Here is a 22454-nt window from a genome sequence, read left to right on the forward strand (position 1 = left end):
TCTTTAACAATTCTAGCTGTATGGATTGGGGCATTATCCTCTTGAAAGATGGCATTCCCCTCCGGAAACAGTTCTTGAACGAAAGGATGAACTTGGTCGCCCAAAATTCCTAAATAGTCTCGGCTGTTAATTCTTCCATGAAGGGAAATCATTGGCCCGGGCTTCCTGGAACGCATTGGTCGCGCGCTATGATGAGCGCGGCTGACGCACTTCCGGGTCAGATGCCTTTTGTGGCACTGGGTACTCACGCTATCTCACTGGTAGCAAAGACTTGGTCTGATGTCCGGAGGAGCCGGATTACTGGCGAAACCGGTTGACTATTGAGCCCTTTCGGCTCACTGCCATCCAGCCTGTTGCTCCCTCCACCTAAGCGACTTTCTTCCATCATCTGCTCATGGACTACATAGCGGGCACATAGACTCCTTCTATTCCTGCCTAAGATGAGTCTTCAGGAGTGGTAGCTATACACTGTTTGCCATATGTTCTTGGAACACAGCTTCTTTGTCAAGCACAGAACTCTTGGTTATACATTCAAGTGGCTAAATTAGCTCTGTTTGGATCCCATGGATGTTGCGACTGGACATCTGTCATTCACATGATCTGACTCTTGGTTTCTGTTGGCAGCAGGATTCTCTGGTCTGCACCTGAGTCAAATTGCACGGTGGATCCAAAAGTGTATCTATTATTATGTGATGTACCCAGGAGACTTTGGCATATAATTGTTTTTTCTACCATTAAAACTTTCATATGGAGCCATGCTGGCCCTTGCCTTTATCATATTAGGAATATATCCCTAACCAGGACGAACTGTTTGCTTACAACATATATCCTATAGCATGTATTGTGCTGAGGGCCTTGATGTTAATACAGGCTGAAGGTGGCTAACTGCTGATTAGGCTAACAGACCGTTTTTCCATCCTATTATCTTTGCTCATTGAGTTGAATAACCATTTAAGGATTGTTTTAAATATATTTAAAATAAATGTTTTCCTATTTTCATATATCTATGGCTGATGGAGTGCTTTGGCATGCAGATGGGTTCTGATTTTTTTTTTTCTGTGCCATTTTCTTATTTAGCCAAACAACTCTGAACCGTAGTTGTTGATTGATGTTTTTTTGATACTTTGAAATACTGGTGTGTTGGTTGAGACCCAATTCTCTTGCTCAAGGGAAATCATTGGCCCGGCGGATTTCCAAGAAATAGCACCCCAGATCATCACAGAACCCCCGCCACGTTTTACAGTTGGGAGAAGGCAGTCTGAATTAAATGCTTCTTTCGGCAGTCTCCAAACGTACACTCGGCCGGAGGTCGGAAATAAGGTAAACGATGATTAGTCAGAGAAAATCACAGTTTTCCACTGCTCGAGGGACCAATTCTGGTGGTTTCTACACCACTCTAAACACTTTGAAACATTTGTCTTTGAGAGCAGAGGTTTTCTAATTGCAGTTCTTCCGTGGAATCCAGATTTGTGCAGCTCCCGGCGAACAGTTTTTGTGGAAACTGGGTTTTGTAGGTGTTCATTCAGCTCTGCAGTGATTTTAGGAGCCGTGGTCTTGCCAGCTTTTCTAACAATTCGATTTAGAGTCCAACGGTCTCTCTCAGACAACTGCGACTTTCGGCCACAACTGTGCTTTGCTGAGGATGCTTTTCCTTCTCTTTCAAAGGCAGTCATTACTTTTGAGACAGTACCTCTTGAAATGCCAAGCATTCGGGCAGTTTCAATTACAGTAGCGCCTGCCATACGAGCACCAACAATTTGGCCTCTTTGAAAGTCAGAGATCTGCATTTTTATAAATTATAACCAACTTTGGTTTAAATACCTGTAAAAAACAATTCTTTTAATTAAACATATCAAATAACAAAAATAATAAACAAAAAAAAAATTAACATGTCAAGTTTTGATTCCTTAAAACATGTTCAAAGATTACGATGCCAAAATGTTAGGTGTTTCCATTAGTTTGTCTAACCCCTGTAGTTACTTAGCAGTGGCTGGATAGTGTGCTGGTTAAAGGATACCCGAAGTGACATGTGACATGAGGAGATAGACATGTATATGTACAGTGCCTAGCACACAAATACGGTAACTATGCTGTTTTCCTTTTTTTCTTTCTCTGCCTGAAAGAGTTAAATATCAGGTATGTAAGTGGCTGACTCAGTCCTGACTTAGACAGGAAGTGACTACAGTGTGACCCTCACGGATAAGAAATTCCAACTCTAAAACACTTTCCTAGCAGAAAATTACTTCTGAGAACAAGACGTAAAAAGGGGAATTTCTTATCAGTGAGGGTCACACTGTAATCACTTCCTGTCAGGACTGAGTCAGCCACTTACATACCTGATATTTAACTCTTTCAGGCAGAGAAAGAAACAAAGGAACTCAACAAAGGGTATTTGTGTGCTAGGCACTGTACATACACATGTCTATCTCATCATGTCACTTCGGGTATCATTTAAAGGAGAACTGTAGTGAGAGGTATATGGAGGCTGCCAGATTTATTTCCTTTTACAGTTGTCTGGCAGCCCTGCTGGTCTATTTGGCTGAAGAAGTGTCGGAATCACATCCGAAACAAGCATGCACTAATCTTGTCATATTTGTCAAAATTGTCAGAAATACATGATCTGCTGTATGCTTGTTCAGGGCCTATGGCTGAAAGTATTAGAGGCAGAGGACTAGCAGGATAACCAGGCAACTGGTATTGCTGTTCAGTAACTCAGCACCTATTCAGTAAAAAGACTCCCTAACACTGCTACTGCCTACTGAGCGCTCAGGTACTTTTAGTCTTCCAAGAGAAAAGCACAATATAAATGTTCTGTGTCTTCTCTTGTTATTTCTGCTTATTTGCTCCCCAGTTACAAGATGGCCAAGAAGTGTGTAGGATGGTCGATGTAGGAGGAGATGAGCAAACATGAACTTTCATGCTACACATCTCTAATGATTGCAGCCACTACAATGTGATATTGTAGGGAAGGTCAATCAGATTCAAATACTTCAGAGTTTTCACAAGATTATGCAAATTTTGTATGCAAATTTATGCAGGTTGAATAAGTTCCAACTGAATCCCAATGAGGTGGAATTCCACTGGTCCATTTTCAAGTTGCAAACATTTGCATAAGCCTACATCAACTCAGAATTATTTGCATCTCATTTATTTCTATCATGGCGGCCAATAGCTTTCTGAAATAGGACCTGTAACAGTTTATACTGTTTTGCAGTGTTACTGTTAGGGCCCGTTTCCACTATCACGAATTCGCATGCGTTGCCAGCATGCGAATTCGCATAGCCAGTGCAAGTGGATGGGACTGTTTCCACTTGTGCGTTTCCCCGCACGTTTTTCTGTGCAGAAAAAATCTGCAGGGTAGGGCCCTCAGAATTCGCCTGCGTGTGGAATGCAGGCGAATCGCACGCAATGTATTTAATAGGGAAATCGCATGCGTTTTCCCCATGCGTTTTTTGCCGCGATTTCGCATGCGATTTCGCATAGGTACCCATGTTAATTCACACAGGCAGTGACATGGTTAAAATCGCATCACCCTTACCTATGCGAAATCGCAGCAAAAAACGCATGCGGAATCGCACCCGCATGCGATTTGCCTGCGGTGATTCGCCGGCGATTCCGCAATGCTATAGTGGAAACTGGCCCTAAGTAAAAATAAAATGAAAAATGATTTTCAAAAATCCCCAGAAGCCTGACACTCATGCGCACACTATACATTTGCATGGACATACATGAACTACCCAAAATACATATTCTCACATAGAGTGGCATAACAATAGCCTCTGCTGCCACTGCGGTAGCAGGGAGGCCTGGCAGCGGGGGGGGGGGGGGGGGGGGTTAGGGCAGTGCTGGCGGTACCATGTATCGAACCTTAATATAACTGCAGAAAGTGCAGCGGACTTACCTGCTCTATACATTACCTGCTCTGGTGATCACGTCTCCTCCACTTTCTGGTTAATTAGCAAATGGCATGCAGCCAGCCAATCCCCATGCAGCTTCAGTCCCCACATGGTGGTTGGCTGGCTGCACTGCACTCACTAACTAAACAGGAAGTGGGGAAGATGCGATCGCCAGACCAGGTCATTTATAAAGCTTTCGGCCTTCATTACAATGTTTTTATTAATTATCTAATTATGGTTTTGCACATTTGTCTTTTTTTGAAAGAAAATGCACATTATTTTATACATTGTTATTGCAAGGTGGAAGAACCCTTACTCCCACTCATGGGCGTCCGCACATATGGCAAAACCGGGCATCTGCCCGAGCCTGGCCGCCTGCTGCCCCCCCTGGCCGCGTGCCCATTCAGCCAGCAGGAGGGGATCAGCGCAGAGAAGAGAGAGAGCTATGGGCACAGTGGGGAAGGGCGGACGTCTCCCCCCCCCCCCTTCCCTCACCTTAGGGAGCTCTCTCTCCCTCGCTTTCCCCTCCGGAATGAAGTGTGCAGCGGCTGGATGCGGGCGGAACTTACCTCCTCTCGCTCCTGTGCCGGAAGTTCTGGTGCCGCACTCTGGTCTGGATCAGACCAGAGTAGCGGCTAATCCATCCGGCGCGTGCGACGAGAGGAGGTAAGTTCCACCCGCTGCCAGCCGCTGCACACTTCATTCCGGACTCCGGAGGGGAGAGCGAGAGAGGGAGGGAGAGCCCCCTAAGGTGAGTGCCCATAGCTCTCCCTCTTCTCTGCGCTGCTCCCCTCCTCCTGCACACTAGAGTTGGGCCGTACGGTTCGCCTGCGAACGGTTCCATGCGAACTTCAGTGGTTCGCGTTCGCGTCCCGCAGGCGAACCTTTGCGGAAGTTCGGTTCGCCCCATAATGCACATGGAGGGTCAACTTTGACCCTCTACATCACAGTCAGCAGGCCCAGTGTAGCCAATTAGGCTACACTAGCCCCTGGAGCCCCACCCCCCCTTATATAAGGCAGGCAGCGGCGGCCATTACGGTCACTCGTGTGCTGCCTGCGTTAGTGAGAGTAGGGCGAGCTGCTGCAGACTGTCTCTCAGGGAAAGATTAGTTAGGCTTAACTTGTTCCTGTCTGGCTGCATACCTGTTCTGTGAACCCACCACTGCATACCTGTGCTGTGAACCCACCACTGCATACCTGTGCTGTGAACCCACCACTGCATACCTGTGCTGTGAACCCACCACTGCATACCTGTGCTGTGAACCCACCACTGCATACCTGTTCAGTGAACCTGCCACTGCATACCTGTTCTTTTCAGTGGACCCGACACTGTATACCTGTTCATTGAACCCACCACTGCATACCTGTGCTGTGAACCCACCACTGCATACCTGTTCTGTGAACCCACCACTGCATACCTGTTCAGTGAACCCGCCACTGCATACCTGTTCTGTTCAGTGGACCCGCCACTGTATACCTGTTCAGTGAACCCGCCACTGCATATCTGTTCTGTTCAGTGGTCCCGCCACTGTAAACCTGTTCAGTGAACCCGCCACTGCATACCTGTTGTGTTCAGTGAACCTGCCACTGCATACCTGTTCTGTGAACCCGCCACTGTATACCTGTTCTGTTTAGTGAACCCGCCACTGCATACCTGTTCTGTTTAGTGAACCCGCCACTGTATACCTGTTCTGTTTAGTGAACCCGCCACTGCATACCTGTTCTGTTCAGTGGACCCGCCACTGTATACCTGTTCAGTGAACCCGCCACTGCATACCTGTTGTGTTCAGTGAACCTGCCACTGCATACCTGTTCTGTGAACCCGCCACTGTATACCTGTTCTGTTTAGTGAACCCGCCACTGTATACCTGTTCTGTTTAGTGAACCCGCCACTGCATACCTGTTCTGTTCAGTGGACCCGCCACTGTATACCTGTTCAGTGAACCCGCCACTGTATACCTGTTCTGTTTAGTGAACCCGCGTTTCACAATGAAGCAATGACCGGCGCCTAGATGAGTGTCTCAGGGGGCACACCCACGATAATAAGGTCGTTGCCTCATTGTGGTCAGACCAAATTTGATCAGCTGGACAGTCACTGTTCTGTCATTCAGCTACATCAGCCAGGCGACCATATGGGCTGTAAAGCCACCAAAACCTGCACTCTCGCCATGGTGTGCACCAGTCCAGCACGGCCGTCACTACACAAACAGCTGTTTGCGCTGCGTTACACGGTGAGTTTGGTGTGTCAGTGTGAAGCAGTACCTTAATTACACTACCTGATTGATGTATACACATGCAAGATGTTTGAAAGCACTTTAGGCCTGTCATTTAGCATTCAATGTGATTTCTGCCCTTAAAACGCTGCTTTGCGTCAAATCCAGATTTTTCACGGGGACTTTTGGCATGTATCCCACTCCGCCATGCCCCCCTCCAGGTGTTAGACCCCTTGAAACATCTTTTCCATCACTTTTGTGGCCAGCATAATTATTTTTTTTCAAAGTTCGCATCCCCATTGAAGTCTATTGCGGTTCGCGAACTTTAACGCGAACCGGACCTTCCGCGGAAGTTCGCGAACCAGGTTTTCTGGGGACATATCCCCCTGGCTACATATACTGGGACATATCCCCCTGGCTACATATACTGGGACATATACCCCTGCCTACATATACTGGGACATATACCCCTGCCTACATATACTGGGACATATACCCCTGCCTACATATACTGGGACATATACCCCTGCCTACATATACTGGGACATATACCCCTGCCTACATATACTGGGACATATCCCCCTGCCTACATATACTGGGACATATCCCCCTGCCTACATATACTGGGACATATCCCCCTGCCTACATATACTGGGACATATCCCCCTGGCTACATATACTGGGACATATCCCCCTGGCTACATATACTGGGACATATACCCCCTGGCTACATATACTGGGACATATACCCCCTGCCTACATATACTGGGACATATACCCCCTGCCTACATATACTGGGACATATACCCCCTGCCTACATATACTGGGACATATACCCCTGCCTACATATACTGGGACATATACCCCTGCCTACATATACTGGGACATATCCCCCTGGCTACATAGACTGGGACATATACCCCTGGCTACATATACTGGGACATATACCCCCTGCCTACATATACTGGGACATATACCCCCTGCTTACATATACTGGGACATATACCCCCTGCCTACATATACTGGGACATATACCCCCTGCCTACATATACTGGGACATATACCCCTGCCTACATATACTGGGACATATACCCCTGCCTACATATACTGGGACATATACCCCTGCCTACATATACTGGGACATATCCCCCTGGCTACATATACTGGGACATATACCCCCTGCCTACATATACTGGGACATATACCCCTGCCTACATATACTGGGACATATACCCCTGCCTACATATACTGGGACATATACCCCTGCCTACATATACTGGGACATATCCCCCTGGCTACATATACTGGGACATATACCCCTGGCTACATATACTGGGACATATACCCCCTGCCTACATATACTGGGACATATACCCCCTGCTTACATATACTGGGACATATACCCCCTGCCTACATATACTGGGACATATACCCCTGCCTACATATACTGGGACATATACCCCTGCCTACATATACTGGGACATATACCCCCTGCCTACATATACTGGGACATATCCCCCTGGCTACATATACTGGGACATATACCCCCTGCCTACATATACTGGGACATATACCCCTGCCTACATATACTGGGACATATACCCCTGCCTACATATACTGGGACATATACCCCTGCCTACATATACTGGGACATATACCCCCTGCCTACATATACTGGGACATATACCCCCTGCCTACATATACTGGGACATATCCCCCTGGCTACATATACTGGGACATATACCCCCTGCCTACATATACTGGGACATATACCCCTGCCTACATATACTGGGACATATACCCCTGGCTACTTTTTCTGGGGACATATACCCCTGCCTACATATACTGGGACATATCCCCCTGGCTACATATACTGGGACATATACCCCCGGCCTACATATACTGGGACATCTACCCCCGGCCTACATATACTGGGACATCTACCCCCGGCCTACATATACTGGGACATCTACCCCCTGCCTACATATACTGGGACATCTACCCCCTGCCTACATATACTGGGACATTTACCCCCTGCCTACATACACTGGGACATATCCCCCTGGCTACATATACTGGGACATATCCCCCTGGCTACATATACTGGGACATATTTCCCTGCCTACATATACTGGGGACATATACCCCTGCCTACATATACTGGGGACATATACCCCTGCCTACATATACTGGGCACATATACCCCTGCCTACATATACTGGGCACATATACCCCTGGCTACCTGTTCTGGGGACATCTCTACCCCTGGCTACCAGTTCTGGGGACATCTATACCGCTGGCCACCTATTCTGGGGACACCTATAGACCTAGGGCTACCTATTTCTGGGACATTTACCCCCTGCCTACATACACTGGGACATATCCCCCTGGCTACATATACTGGGACATATACCCCCTGGCTACATATACTGGGACATATACCCCCTGCCTACATATACTGGGACATATACCCCCTGCCTACATATACTGGGACATATACCCCTGCCTACATATACTGGGACATATACCCCTGCCTACATATACTGGGACATATACCCCTGCCTACATATACTGGGACATATACCCCTGCCTACATATACTGGGACATATACCCCTGGCTACATATACTGGGACATATACCCCCTGCCTACATATACTGGGACATATACCCCCTGCTTACATATACTGGGACATATACCCCCTGCCTACATATACTGGGACATATACCCCCTGCCTACATATACTGGGACATATACCCCTGCCTACATATACTGGGACATATACCCCTGCCTACATATACTGGGACATATACCCCTGCCTACATATACTGGGACATATCCCCCTGGCTACATATACTGGGACATATACCCCCTGCCTACATATACTGGGACATATACCCCTGCCTACATATACTGGGACATATACCCCTGCCTACATATACTGGGACATATACCCCTGCCTACATATACTGGGCACATATACCCCTGGCTACATATACTGGGACATATACCCCCTGCCTACATATACTGGGACATATACCCCTGCCTACATATACTGGGACATATACCCCTGCCTACATATACTGGGACATATACCCCTGCCTACATATACTGGGACATATACCCCTGCCTACATATACTGGGACATATACCCCCTGCCTACATATACTGGGACATATCCCCCTGGCTACATATACTGGGACATATACCCCCTGCCTACATATACTGGGACATATACCCCTGCCTACATATACTGGGACATATACCCCTGGCTACTTTTTCTGGGGACATATACCCCTGCCTACATATACTGGGACATATCCCCCCGGCCTACATATACTGGGACATCTACCCCCTGCCTACATATACTGGGACATCTACCCCCTGCCTACATATACTGGGACATTTACCCCCTGCCTACATACACTGGGACATATCCCCCTGGCTACATATACTGGGACATATCCCCCTGGCTACATATACTGGGACATATCCCCCTGGCTACATATACTGGGACATATTTCCCTGCCTACATATACTGGGGACATATACCCCTGCCTACATATACTGGGGACATATACCCCTGCCTACATATACTGGGCACATATACCCCTGCCTACATATACTGGGCACATATACCCCTGCCTACATATACTGGGCACATATACCCCTGGCTACCTGTTCTGGGGACATCTCTACCCCTGGCTACCAGTTCTGGGGACATCTATACCGCTGGCCACCTATTCTGGGGACACCTATAGACCTAGGGCTACCTATTTCTGGGGAACCACTGCTGTCAGATTGAGTGTATTTTGGGGAACTGCTGCCAGGTGAGAGGTGTCTACATATTAAGGGGGCATTCTGCCTATTTATGTGAAAAGCTGTCTATTTATGTGCCTCATGACTGCTGAATTTGTCTTGTTGCGGGCCTCATGGTTACTGACTTTGTCTTGTTGGGGGCCTCATGATTTGTTGGGGGCCTCAAGATTGCTGAATTTGTCTCTTTGGGGGCCTCATGATTGCTGAATTTGTCTTGTTGGGGGCCTCATGATTGCTGAATTTGTCTTGATGGGGGGGGCCTCATGATTGCTGAATTTGTATTGTTGGGGGTCACATGATTGCTAACTGCGAGACTATGGAAAAAGCTGAATCATCATCATATGAGACAATAGCATTAAACCTACTTTTTCCACTTTTTAAAACAGAAAATGAAACTGGGAGGTTCTAAAAAAAAATGAATAATTTTTTTCAGGAGTACGATGGATGAAATTGTTTATCTTCACAGTTTTTCAACTTAATTTTCCGTAATGTTCATGTATGAGTTAAAACGTTTGTATTTAGTTTAAATTGCTGTTGGCACTTTGTGATAGTAAAGTGACTTTGCAGTTTGGACACTCGACCTCCAAAAGGTTCGCCACCACTGTCCTAATCTAATGTCCCACCATTGCTTAGTTCATGTAAACTTGTCTCCACCCACGACCACACCCACATTCTGGTCCATGACCACACCCATTTACGTAGCTCCATTTTTTTGGCGCGCCGGGCGCGCCACACAACACCAACCCAAATTTGCAGCGCTTCCCCCCCCCCCCCCTGGAAAATTTTCTGCGGACGCCCATGCCTCCCACTAGTGTTTTTTGGGGTTCTGAAAACTGCATGTGTTTTGCTATTCGCAAGGGCCATGCATTTTCCCATTAAAAAAACATTTTATCAATCTCCCTCACATGGCGTGTTATTTTTCTCTAGACTAAAGCACTGCATTCTGCATTTTAATATATTTTTCATTTCCATTGCAGAGGGCGTTGCTGCTTTGGCTTCACACCACCTTATAAACCGAGAAGTTTCTACCACCCAATGTGATTGGCAATTCAATGAAACGGCAGTGCATAGGTTGCTGATCACAACACACTGCTGCATGCATTTTTTGACGCACTGCAGTTCAATTCAAACTGTGCAGCATCTACATTGTGACAGTCCACATGCATGAGAGTGAGAGTTGCACTGCATTCCCTGTAACAGCAGAAACACTATAGAACAGCGTTGCCGCATGTTATCCCCACATTGCATACAGTAAAGCATACAATCAATGAAAAGCTTCACTGTACTGTGAACACAGGCGTTATGTGGTAAATGCACTACAAGCAGCGCGTTGGGATACCACATTCCGTCATAACCCACTGCTGCACTGTTAGTGCCGCATTGCTTTTGCATTGCAGTGTGACATTCTGTGCTTCAATGCGGCAGTTACATCACAACTCAATGCCCAACTGTGACCTAGCCTTCCTCTATCTCCATTTATACTTGTGTGCCTTTCAAATTTGCCCTCTAAAAAAAAGTGACTTTCAATCTTGTGCTTTCCATTTCCCCCTCCCTCCTCCCTGCCCTGTGGGGACATTTCTACCTATTGGCCAATTTGCCCATGTGGATAATTAGGAAACATTTCTAATTAATATATTTGTGTTCTTTTGCAGCATACGCAGGGAAGCTTAAATGTGGGTAAAAAATAACCCACTTTATTTGAAAAGTCATTTATAAATAAATTGACAGAAGGTGACTAGGGTCAAGTGTTACATCTAGTAACCGTTTGTTGCTTCCTCTCCCTGGACTCTCATCCTGCTGCATATGGACACTAATGGCTGCATAATAATGCCAGACTCCTGTAAAGGGTTAATAGCTGCAGGCTTTATGAATGAAGTCCTCAGAGAAAACGTTATTCCTGGTGACATTAATGGCACAGAACAGACACAAGTGCAAATCACAGCAAATTATAATGCAAACATCAGCATAAATATCATGTCGAGGCAAACAATGTCACATCTGCGGCACAATGATCTACAGTTTTGACACATATTGTTTAGTGGTTCTGCATCTATTATAGGCACTTCGGGGCTCAGGAAAAACCTATGGGGCGTTCTGTAATGGTTAAAAATAAATAGGCCACAACTCATAAGGAAATAGGAAACACAAATGGAAAGGGCGTCATTTAGTTTGGAAAGTTTGGTTAACATATATTGGATTGTTGAGAGATACTCAGTGACCTGTGATGGATTTTTCTCCCAGGCTAGCATTGGTAAAAGGCATTCGTTAGTTAGTTAGTTGCGGGGAAGGGGGTGGGGTGCAAAGTGTTCATTTGTACATTTCACTGAACTTGAGTTGCACCAAAATTAGCTCAGTGCTGATGCTACACACCATGGCCCATATGCAATTGACTATTTCTCCTGAGTTCTCACATAGGTGATATGCTCACATATTGTCAGTAAAATGCCTTTTAAACCACCAACAAAGCAAGAAGATACTCAAAATAATTTTGATCGTATGTTTTACCTACTTTTTGGTACTTTTTTAACTACAGGGTGCTGAAGTTATTTTAAAGTGAAGATAAAAATGATCTCCCAGGAGAAAGTGTTAATTGCATATAGGCCAATTCCTGAAATCTCATACCTTTTCATTCCTTCAGCACCAAGAGACTAGGATGCTGGCATCCAATAAATAGCGGGGAAGAGGAAGTATTTAACGGCAAAGGCGGTGCTGACATCAGCAAAAATTGTGGTGGTGGGGCGCTAGGTTAGTGTTAGGCATCGATAGAGGGAGAGTTAGTGTGGGAAGCAATGTCTTAACATCATAGATTAAGTGATGTCTGGCTTTAGGTTAAAATAAAATTAAAATCGCCATTCACTTGTTTAATCCTACTTGAATATCAGTGATGTTCTTGCAGACTTTAGCAGGCATTATTTGGCGTTATGTAGGGTTGCAGAAGTTCTCTGAGTTTTTCTAACCCTAGCTCTGGACCTTCAGGGGATTTCAAAGCATCTGATTGGCTGCCTCATTTTTTGCTAAGGCACTGAATGTCTAGAGCTGAAGGGCTGCACAGCCTACCTAAATTCCATCACCATTGACTTCAATGGCGTTTATATTTTGGCACCTACTAAACGCCAAACATTTTACCCAGTTTTGCTAAATGGCCCTCGAGCGAAACTGAGACAAATTCAAGCAATCCTGCTGTGTACTACAAGGGCACCACATAATATGAAAGAGCACTAGGTCCATCCCTGCGAAGATATCCCACCTCCCTGACAGAAAATGGACAATTTTGTAATGTGGCCACATACTAGCAAAAACAACAGAAAACACATACATTTCCTTCAAATTCAGGTCTAGTTCAGTTTCAGTGCATTGTCTGGCATGCTGCTCTTCTAAAGTAATGTTTTGTGTGGGTTAAAATTAGAGGCAATTGATATCTCTAACCACATTTTAAAAATTAACTATATTTGTCTAGCCCCCATTTCAGCCGGTTGTTTAAATGCATGCATTTTATTTATGGGCCATTGTAGTGCTGCCAAAGATGGAAGGAAACTTCTTAGAATATAATAGGTTTGTAACACAAGCAATTTAGGAGTGCAGGTCGGTAGTAATCCAGTAATGTGTATTTCAGTGGAGAAAGTCGATTTTCAGACAGCACATTTTTCTTGCATTCCTTCACAGCCTTAATAAGCCGTGTCTTTCAGGGAAGAATGCAGTTGTTTTTTTTTATAGAAGATGTTTTTCCAAGTACAAAGTAGATTGGGAGGGCTCATTGTCATAACACATGGCCCACTTCCCTGGCCTACTCTCACTATTAGCATGTGCCAATGTAGGTCAGTTCACTCCTGCTGCCCCCATGTCCCCAAAGTAGGAATTGATTTGCGTTCTTACTGTGGGATTGGGTTTTGGTATTACACAGGTAATAAATACGTTTCAATTGCAAAAAGATACCAGTTTGTTTGCGTGTAAGATCTTCTCATGGACTATCCTTAGGTGTGTCGGTGGGGGGTCCATACGGTTAGGAATTTCAGGGTAGGGGTAGGTGGGGTTTGGGCCTTTATGTTAGAAATTGCCAAGGGGGTCTTAAGGTTTGTACTTGCCATAAGGATCCTTGGGTTTAGGCAGTAGCAGGGGGATCAATTAAAGCTATAAATCTAGAGGGAGGGCCCTGTTAGATGTAAGGTTATGTTATGTCATAGTAAAATATCGCTCGAGATTACTGATATCTGTAGATTGTTTTCAAAGGGGCACTATGGTGAAAAACCGTAACATTTAAAAATTCATATTTGAGGACACATAAGATGTACATTTGTCCCAGAATAAATGCACTATACATGTTTTACTTCCTATGTAGCTGTCACTTACAGAAGGCGTAATCTGCCAACTCCAAACCTCTTACTGACAGGTTTTGGACTAGTTCATATGCTCATAAGTGATTCTCTTTTTTTTTCAAAAGCACTCCTTGAATGGCAGAGGCACAGTCTGACTGTCAGAATTGTGTGGACAGAATCTTTGTGTAGATTGTCTCAGGAAATGCTTTAGAAATAAAAAAAAGCATTGAGAATCTATGTGAGGAGATAGACTAATCCAAAACCTGTCATTAAGATTTTTGTTTTGAAGAATGCGCAAACACTTTTAGATTCTTAATAAAAGACTAGGGATAAGACAACTGGGATAAGACAACTGACTTCAGAATTCAGTTGGTAGTGGATAGGGGAGGGCTGTTCCTGCAGGACAGTACATGGATTCAGGGCAGTGTCCCCAATAAATTCTACCTCCTCCCATACAGTGTATATACATCTCTGTAAGTTTCAAAAACCTTTGCTGGCCGTGTTTCCCTGGACATTTGGTTGGTTTCTTATGCAGGTTGCATAATGCAGTCCAGGGAAAAGAGGTTTTTTTTGTCAGCTTGCTGCTGTGGACTGATTTGCATCCACTTGTCATGCAAATTGCTTGTCTGCTTCCTTGGAAGGTTTTCAGTATATATGTCACTTCCTCCCATAGTTCCTTGCTCGTCATATGTTCTCTTTGATAGACTGACCTTGAGCCTCAGCCTGCTTGGATCGTATTGTTTATATTCTAGTGTAGTTAATCTTAGGGAGTGCATTCAGCATTCCTATTAGTGCAGTTAGTATTGTGTAATATTTGTACTGCCTAATCTTGTCTTGTCCTGAACTTGCGATTGCGCTGCCTCCAGCGGTGGCTGGTAGCGAATCGTTCTGTCCTGTTCCTTGGTCGCACTTACCCTAGCGTTAGAGGTGGTGGACCTCCCTTGTTTGTGTCATGGAGTATACCTTAGCTGTGGTTTCTACTGGTTAATCCTTCAGTCTGTTTTGTCTGCTACGAACGCTTGCTGTTGTCTGGTGTGAGGCAACCAATTAGCAAGCGTTCCCCTCGTCTGTATCTTGGAGTATAACCTTAGCTGCGGTTGCTAATGGTTACTCTTTCTGTCTGTTTTGTCTGGAACTGCGACTTCCGTCCTGCACATTACAGATGAAGACGGAGACGGAGGTAAAGAGAGGGAGGGCGGAAATCGCTGCGGAGGGGGGCTTTGAGGAGCCCCCCCCCCGCTACTCTGTAATAGCCGGCGGCCATAGCCGGGTGGCAGCAGGACATCCCTTAGTGGGGAAAAGGGGGGGGGGGGAGTCTGATCGCCCGGCCACAATCCTGATCGGTGCTGCGGGCTGTAGAGCCCAAACAGCACCAATCATTAGAAAACCCCCTGGTCCTAAAGGGAACCAGAGACGAAGCACCCTTGTGTATTTTACCATGTATATCAGGACGGACTTCCGTCCTGCGCATTACAGATGAAGAGGGAGACGGAGGTAAAGAGAGGGAGGGCGGAAATGGTTGCGGAGGGGGGCTTTGAGGAGCCCCCCCCCTCCCCGCTACTCTGTAATAGCCGGCTGCTATAGCTGGGGGGCAGCAGGACATCCCCTAGTGGGGAAAAGGGGGGGGGGGGGGGAGTCTGATCGCCCAGCCACAACAATCCTGATCGGTGCTGTGGGCTGTAGAGCCCACGCAGCACCGATCATTAGAAAACCCCCTGGTCCTTAAGTGGTTTGAAGCACTTCTTTGTGCAAGGAACTAGTAAAAAAAAAAAGTTCAGAGGTTCAAGATTTGTCTTAATGAGAACAGAAAAACATTAACAACTTTTATTCACCTGGGACAGTAAAAACTGTATACTTACATTTTAAACATTTTGGATACGAAATAAGACTATGGGTTTCCAGTACAATCTTACTTAGGATTAGGACTATGGGTAGAATTGTTTATCTGCTCAGTTTATTTTCACTTCAGGTTTTCTTCAAGCCCTTGTGGTCTACTCCAATCAAAATAGCACAGTCCTGTAGAGGAAGACAGAAGAATATTGGTAAACATTTCGGACCCCTATGGGTGTGTCAATCTAGAAAGAAGGAGGTACAGCTGCACCTAATGACTTCCTAATGTGTTACACCCAGCTTTGTTATACATTTTAAAATCATTTATAAATGGTTTAACAACTACCTACCGGGAATCTTTTATTGAGTAATTTCATATCTCACTTGAACTCTATCAATCTATAGATGAGAATAGAGTTAAATACAAAAATGACCCAGAACTAAAAAATACCATTGTCAGGACGACAGAAGATCCTTATCCCTATTCCACGTCTTCAAGGCAACGCACTGGATTTGGGTTTGGAGAACACAATGAGGACAGTTGTAGTACACCAGTAATTATTCCTGCACTCACACAACTATTTTTGTTAATGATTTACTCAGAGACACAGTATAGATACATACTTTGATTAGCAATCTACACTCCTAAAGAAGATGATTGATAATAAATACATAGTGCTGTAGTTTATAGCACTCTTGCCATATTACCGGTTTGAACATTCTCACTTTTTGTGGGTTCCCTCCCATATCCTAAAAACTTACAGATAACTTAAAGCTTTACCCGAACTCTTGCACAGCCCACAATGAAAAGTTTTCATTCCACATATAAGTGCTGTAGAAATCCATTAGCAGCATCAGAGTGTAATTAGTTCAACAGCAGCTGTGACTCATACAACCCACCGCAGCTCTGCCTCTGCAGGAAAGACTAAGGCTTAACCCTTTCTGTGCTCCCTGCACAGTTAATACAGTTAAAAGATTTTAAAAAAATTGTAATAAAGATTCTTTTCCCCTAAAAGTGAACATGCTGTGGCTAATCTTTTTAGACTTTAAAGGATATGTCAGAGGAAATAAAAAAAACAAACAAGATCTACTTACCTGGGGCTTCCTCCAGACCCTGACAGCCGATCTGTCCCTCACTGATGTGCCGGTATCTCCTCTGTTGGAAATACCGCACTCTCCAGGTCAGGATCTTCTGAGCCTGCTCTAGTGCGCGGCCGCATCGCTCGCAATCGCGCTGACGCACTCACATGGCCTTGAGTGTTCTGCCCAGGCGCAGACGTACTGTGTGTGGTGCAATTTTCCAATCACTGGGTAATCTTACGGCACCTTTTCTTATTTTTCACACCCCGCGGCAGACTATGAGGGTAATTTCCCTAGCTCCGCCCCCATTCAGTGATGTGCTACCTGCTGGACATGAAGTACCTCGCTGGATTTTTGAGGATCGATAGTGTGAAGGGGGTTTTAGCCAATAGCAAGCAAGACAATACTAACTTTGACAGTACTTTTCATCTACTTTTTGGTACCTTTTCAATTACAGAGTGCTGAGAAGTTATTTTAAACAGAAAATGAAAAATGATCTATGAAAAAGTGAGGAGAACAAGTGAATTGAATAAGAGCCAGTGTATTTCTAGACATAGAAATGGGTCAGTGTGGCTTTCAGTCTGGCCAGGGTGAAATTCAATAGCATGAAGGGAACAAGTCAGAGGAAAGTCCTGTAGCTTCATTGCTCAATAGTCTAACTGTATCATTTGCACACGTGGTGATTCCCTTGGGATTAACTAATGTACATAATCCACTAATGTTATGAATATGGGTGAGAGAACAACCTAACATGCAGTGGGAAAGTGTTGATGGAATCCTGGTTAACAGCAGAAGACTGAGGACTCTCCCAGACAGAACGTTTGTTGAAGTCACATAACATCAATCTGAGGCTGAGGATACAAAATACAGCATTTGAATTACTTTTTTTTTTCAATTAAAAACCTCAAACATGCTTTATTTACCTCATTCAAGGTGGTGCTAACATCAGCCGGAAGTGTCGCCAGACAAACCAACGCATCTGGAAAATGACAAATTGATAGTATAGGTAATGTGGACTTAGTGGCTTCTATCTCAGTGAAGGACTAACAGGACTTATGCAAAGGTTCCTGTGAGTACAGTGATACATGCCATTTTTCCCCACTTCTGTTACGCCATTTTCCTTCACGCCAGACATACATCCTTTTCTCCCACTACAGCCCACTGCCAACAATGTGATTAAAATTACCCTGGAGAGTATCTTGTATAAACTCATCAGCATGCTGTTGCAGGAACTGTTTTTATGTACAAGAGGGTTCCTAATTAGGTCACTCTGCTCCTCGTCAAGTGGCACCCGAGCACCTGCGAGACGCTGGCATCATCCCATCGCCAGACTCATTAGGCTGTGATTGCAATCAGTGGAGTCTCTGCGCTGTGATTGACCCTTTCAGATGCTAATCTCTATTCCCATCTCTGACAGGAAGTCCTGATATCCAGACACTAAAGGAACAGGTGATTGGGAAAGAGAACAGCTAGTGAACCTGCTTTCTTTGTGAAATATGTTATGACTGCCAGTCACCTAGACTGAAAAAGGTGAACTATTGCACCCATTTCATCCTATAGCTCTATACCACTCTGTTGGCAAAGTATTCAGGACAGGCACCACTTTATGTTTGCAACAACAAGAAAGTGAAACCCTGCCGCGTACACCTGCACAGCATCTCCAAAATATGCCTCTTCCTGGCCCTTATTCAATTATTGATAGAGTATGAAATCTGGAGGTACGGGGACTTATGGGGAAAAAAGGAAATCTGGACTTCCTCCAGCCCCACCGTACCCCTAAAGGGCCTTCAGTGTCTTCTGGGTCCCTTCTATGGTCCTGCTGGCAGCTTCAGCCAAATTCACGCATGCACTGTGCAGGCACCCGGCGCGTCATCACAGCCGTCAACATAGGGTCTTGTGCTGTACTTGAAAGCAGAGCCGGGACAAGGTCCTTCAGCACCCAAGGCTGAGACACCAAAGTGCGCCCCTCCATCCCTCTCACCCCAGCCGTCACACACTGATTGCTATTAGACTAAGAGGCGCCACAGGGCCCACAACCTCCCCAACACCTTAATATCTAGTTATCTGGCTTGCAGTCACTGCCATGTATCCCCTTTTCTTATTTCTTTCTGCTTCAAACACAATTAGGAATGACAGCTGAATGAATTCTGCGCCCCCTCCTACACTGCGCCCTGAGGCTGAAGCCTCTCCAGCCTATGCCTCGGCCCGGCTCTGCTTGAAAGACTGAACAACGCATGCTCAGGACCCTTACGGCGACAGGCACAATGACGCGTCGGGTACCTGGATGTGCCAGGCATGGGCTTCAGCCAAAGTCACCAGGTTTACTGAGCCCAAAGCGGGACCACGGAGGGTACCTAGAGGACACAGAGGAACCTTGCGGGCTATTGGGGGGGGTGGGGGGGGTGGAGGAAGCCCCATGTAAGTCCAGGTTTCCTTTTTCTACCTCCGCTCAGGTTCCCTTTAAAGGACAACTGTAGTGAGAAGAATATGGGGCTGCCAAATGTATTTCCTTTTAAACAATACCTGTTGCCTGGCAGCCCGGCTGCTCTATTTGGCTGCAGTAGTGTCTGAATCACATCAGAAACAAGCATGCAGCTAATCTTTTCGGATCTGACAATTTCAGAAACGCCTGATCTGCTGCATGCTTGTTCAGGGACTATGGCTAAAAATATTAGAGGCAGAAGATCAGCAGGATAGCCAGGCAACCGGTATTGTTTAAAAGGAAATAAATATGGTAGCCTCCATATCCCTCTTGTTACAGTTGTCCTTTACAGTGTCCTTTAAGCTGGCTATACACTGGCCCGATTTACAGCCGTTTCGACAGCAGATTCGATCACTGGGATCGAATCTGCTGCCAATCGTTCGCGCTACACGCCGAATTTCGATCCATTTTGTCCGATCCCGTCGATCGCGCCATGCGGAAAATAACCGTCGATCGCCCGCGGGTAAAGAGCGCATCGCTAGCGGCGTTCGAGTGCCCGACGACCGACGCAATAGAGCCGCATACATTACCTGCTCCGCCGGCGCGACTGCTCCCGCTCGTCTCCGCTCTGGTCTCCGGCATGCCTTCACTTATTCCTGCCCGGCAGGAAGTTTAAACAGTAGAGGGCGCTCTACTGTTTAAACTTCCTGCCGGGCAGGAAGAAGTGAAGCATGCTGGAGCCGGAGACCAGAGCGGAGACGGAGAAGAAGAGCGGAGAGAGACCCGGGAGTCGCGCCGGCGGAGCAGGTAATTTATGCGGCGGGGGGAGTGGCGGCAGCACCACCACCACCACCACAGATTGTGAACAGTTTCAGGCTGAAATCGGTTCACAATCTGTTTGCAGTAAAGGTAGCCATACGATCCCTCTCTGATCAGATTCGATCAGATAGGGATCTGTCTGTTGGTTGAATCTGATGGCAAATCGACCAGTGTATGGCCACCTTTAAATGCTTTCCTTGCATTGAAAGACATCCATGGCTATAATTACTAGATAATGCCCGGTGGTGTTGATCCAGGGATTTTATCTGATTGCCATCAGGAAGAAATGTTTCTCCCTTTTGGGGCTAATTGGAGCATGCCTTGTAAGGCTAGGTGCACACTTATGCTGCATTTTTTACTTCTAAAGCAAGTCTATGAGCTGCATGAAAAAACATATGCGTTTTGTATGCGTTTGAAACATGTGTTTTTAAAAACGCAGATTTTGTTGCACAATATTCAAAAACGCATAAAAAACCGCATATAATGAAAGTCAATGGGAACGCAATGTATTGCGTTTTGTATGCGTTTTTTTTATTGTTTTCTAAGGTATTTTTGCCTCCTGTTGTCTTCCTAGGGATTTGCATAAAATGCAATTGAAAAACGCATGGAAAATGCATAAAAAACGCACATGCGTTTTGTATATAAGAACCGCAAACGCGCAAAACCGCACGCAAAATGCATATGCGGAAAAAACTCAAATGCACAAAAAAACTTTCACGCTCTGTTATGTGTGCACCCAATCTCAAGTTTTTTCGCCTTCCTCTGGATCAACAGGGATATGTGAGGAAGCAGGCTGGTGTACTTTACTTTCTGGTTAAACTTGATGGACGTATGTCTTTTTTCAACCCAAATAACTATGTAGCTATGGAACGTGAGAGGGATATATTATTTCCTGTCAAACAATGCAAATTGCCTGGCTGTCCTGCTGATCCTCTCACTCTAAAGCTGGCCATACACTGGCCCGATTTACCGCCGTTTCGACAGCAGATTCGATCACTGGGATCGAATCTGCTGCCAATCGTTCGCGCTACACGCCGAATTTCGATTAATTTCGTCCGATCCCGTCGATCGCGCCGTGTGGAAAATTACCGTCGATCGCCCGCGGGTAAAGAGCGCATCGCTAGCGGCGTTCGAGTGCCCGACGACCGACGCAATAGAGCCCGCATACATTACCTGCTCCGCCGGCGCGACTGCCCCCGCTCGTCTCCGCTCTGGTCTCCGGCATGCCTTCACTTATTCCTGCCCGGCAGGAAGTTTAAACAGTAGAGGGCGCTCTACTGTTTAAACTTCCTGCCGGGCAGGAAGAAGTGAAGCATGCTGGAGCCGGAGACCAGAACGGAGAAGAAGAGCGGAGAGAGACCCGGGACTCGCGCCGGCGGAGCAGGTAATGTATGCGGCGGGGGGGGGGGGAGCGGCAGCAGCACCACCACAACAGATTGTGATCGGTTTCAGGCTGAAATCGGTTCACAACCTGTTTGCAGTAAAGGTAGCCATACGATCCCTCTCTGATCAGATTCGATCAGATAGGGATCTGTCTGTTGGTCGAATCTGATGGCAAATCGACCAGTGTATGGCCACCTTAAGGGTCCATTCACACTTGAGCGGGAATTGCGCGATTCCCGCTCAAGGCAAACCGCTAGCGGTTTTTAAAAACCGCTAGCATATGTAACACTATGGCAGTGTTCTCACTGCCGCGTTTGCGGTTAGCGTTAACTGCAAACTTGTTACATGCAGTGGTTTGCAGGTGATTCCGGAGTGATCGCGATTAGTATGTATAGAACCGCTAATCGCGATTGCTCCCAAACCGCTACAGTGTCCAGTGATTTTTCCGTGTTAATCCCGGAAAAATCACTCCCGCAAAACGCTAGCGGTAATCGCCGATGTTTTGCAGTTTTAGGTGTGAACTGAGCCTAATCCTTTTAGCTGTAGACCCTAAACAAGCATGCAGATCAGATCTTTCTGACTGAAGTCTGACTAAATTATGCTTGTTTTAAGGTGTGTGATTCGTACACCACTGAAGCCAGAAAGATCAGCAGGACTGCCAGGCAACTGCTATTGTTTAA

This window comes from Hyperolius riggenbachi, chromosome 12, assembly GCF_040937935.1.
Source record: "Hyperolius riggenbachi isolate aHypRig1 chromosome 12, aHypRig1.pri, whole genome shotgun sequence".
Lineage (NCBI taxonomy): Eukaryota > Metazoa > Chordata > Amphibia > Anura > Hyperoliidae > Hyperolius > Hyperolius riggenbachi.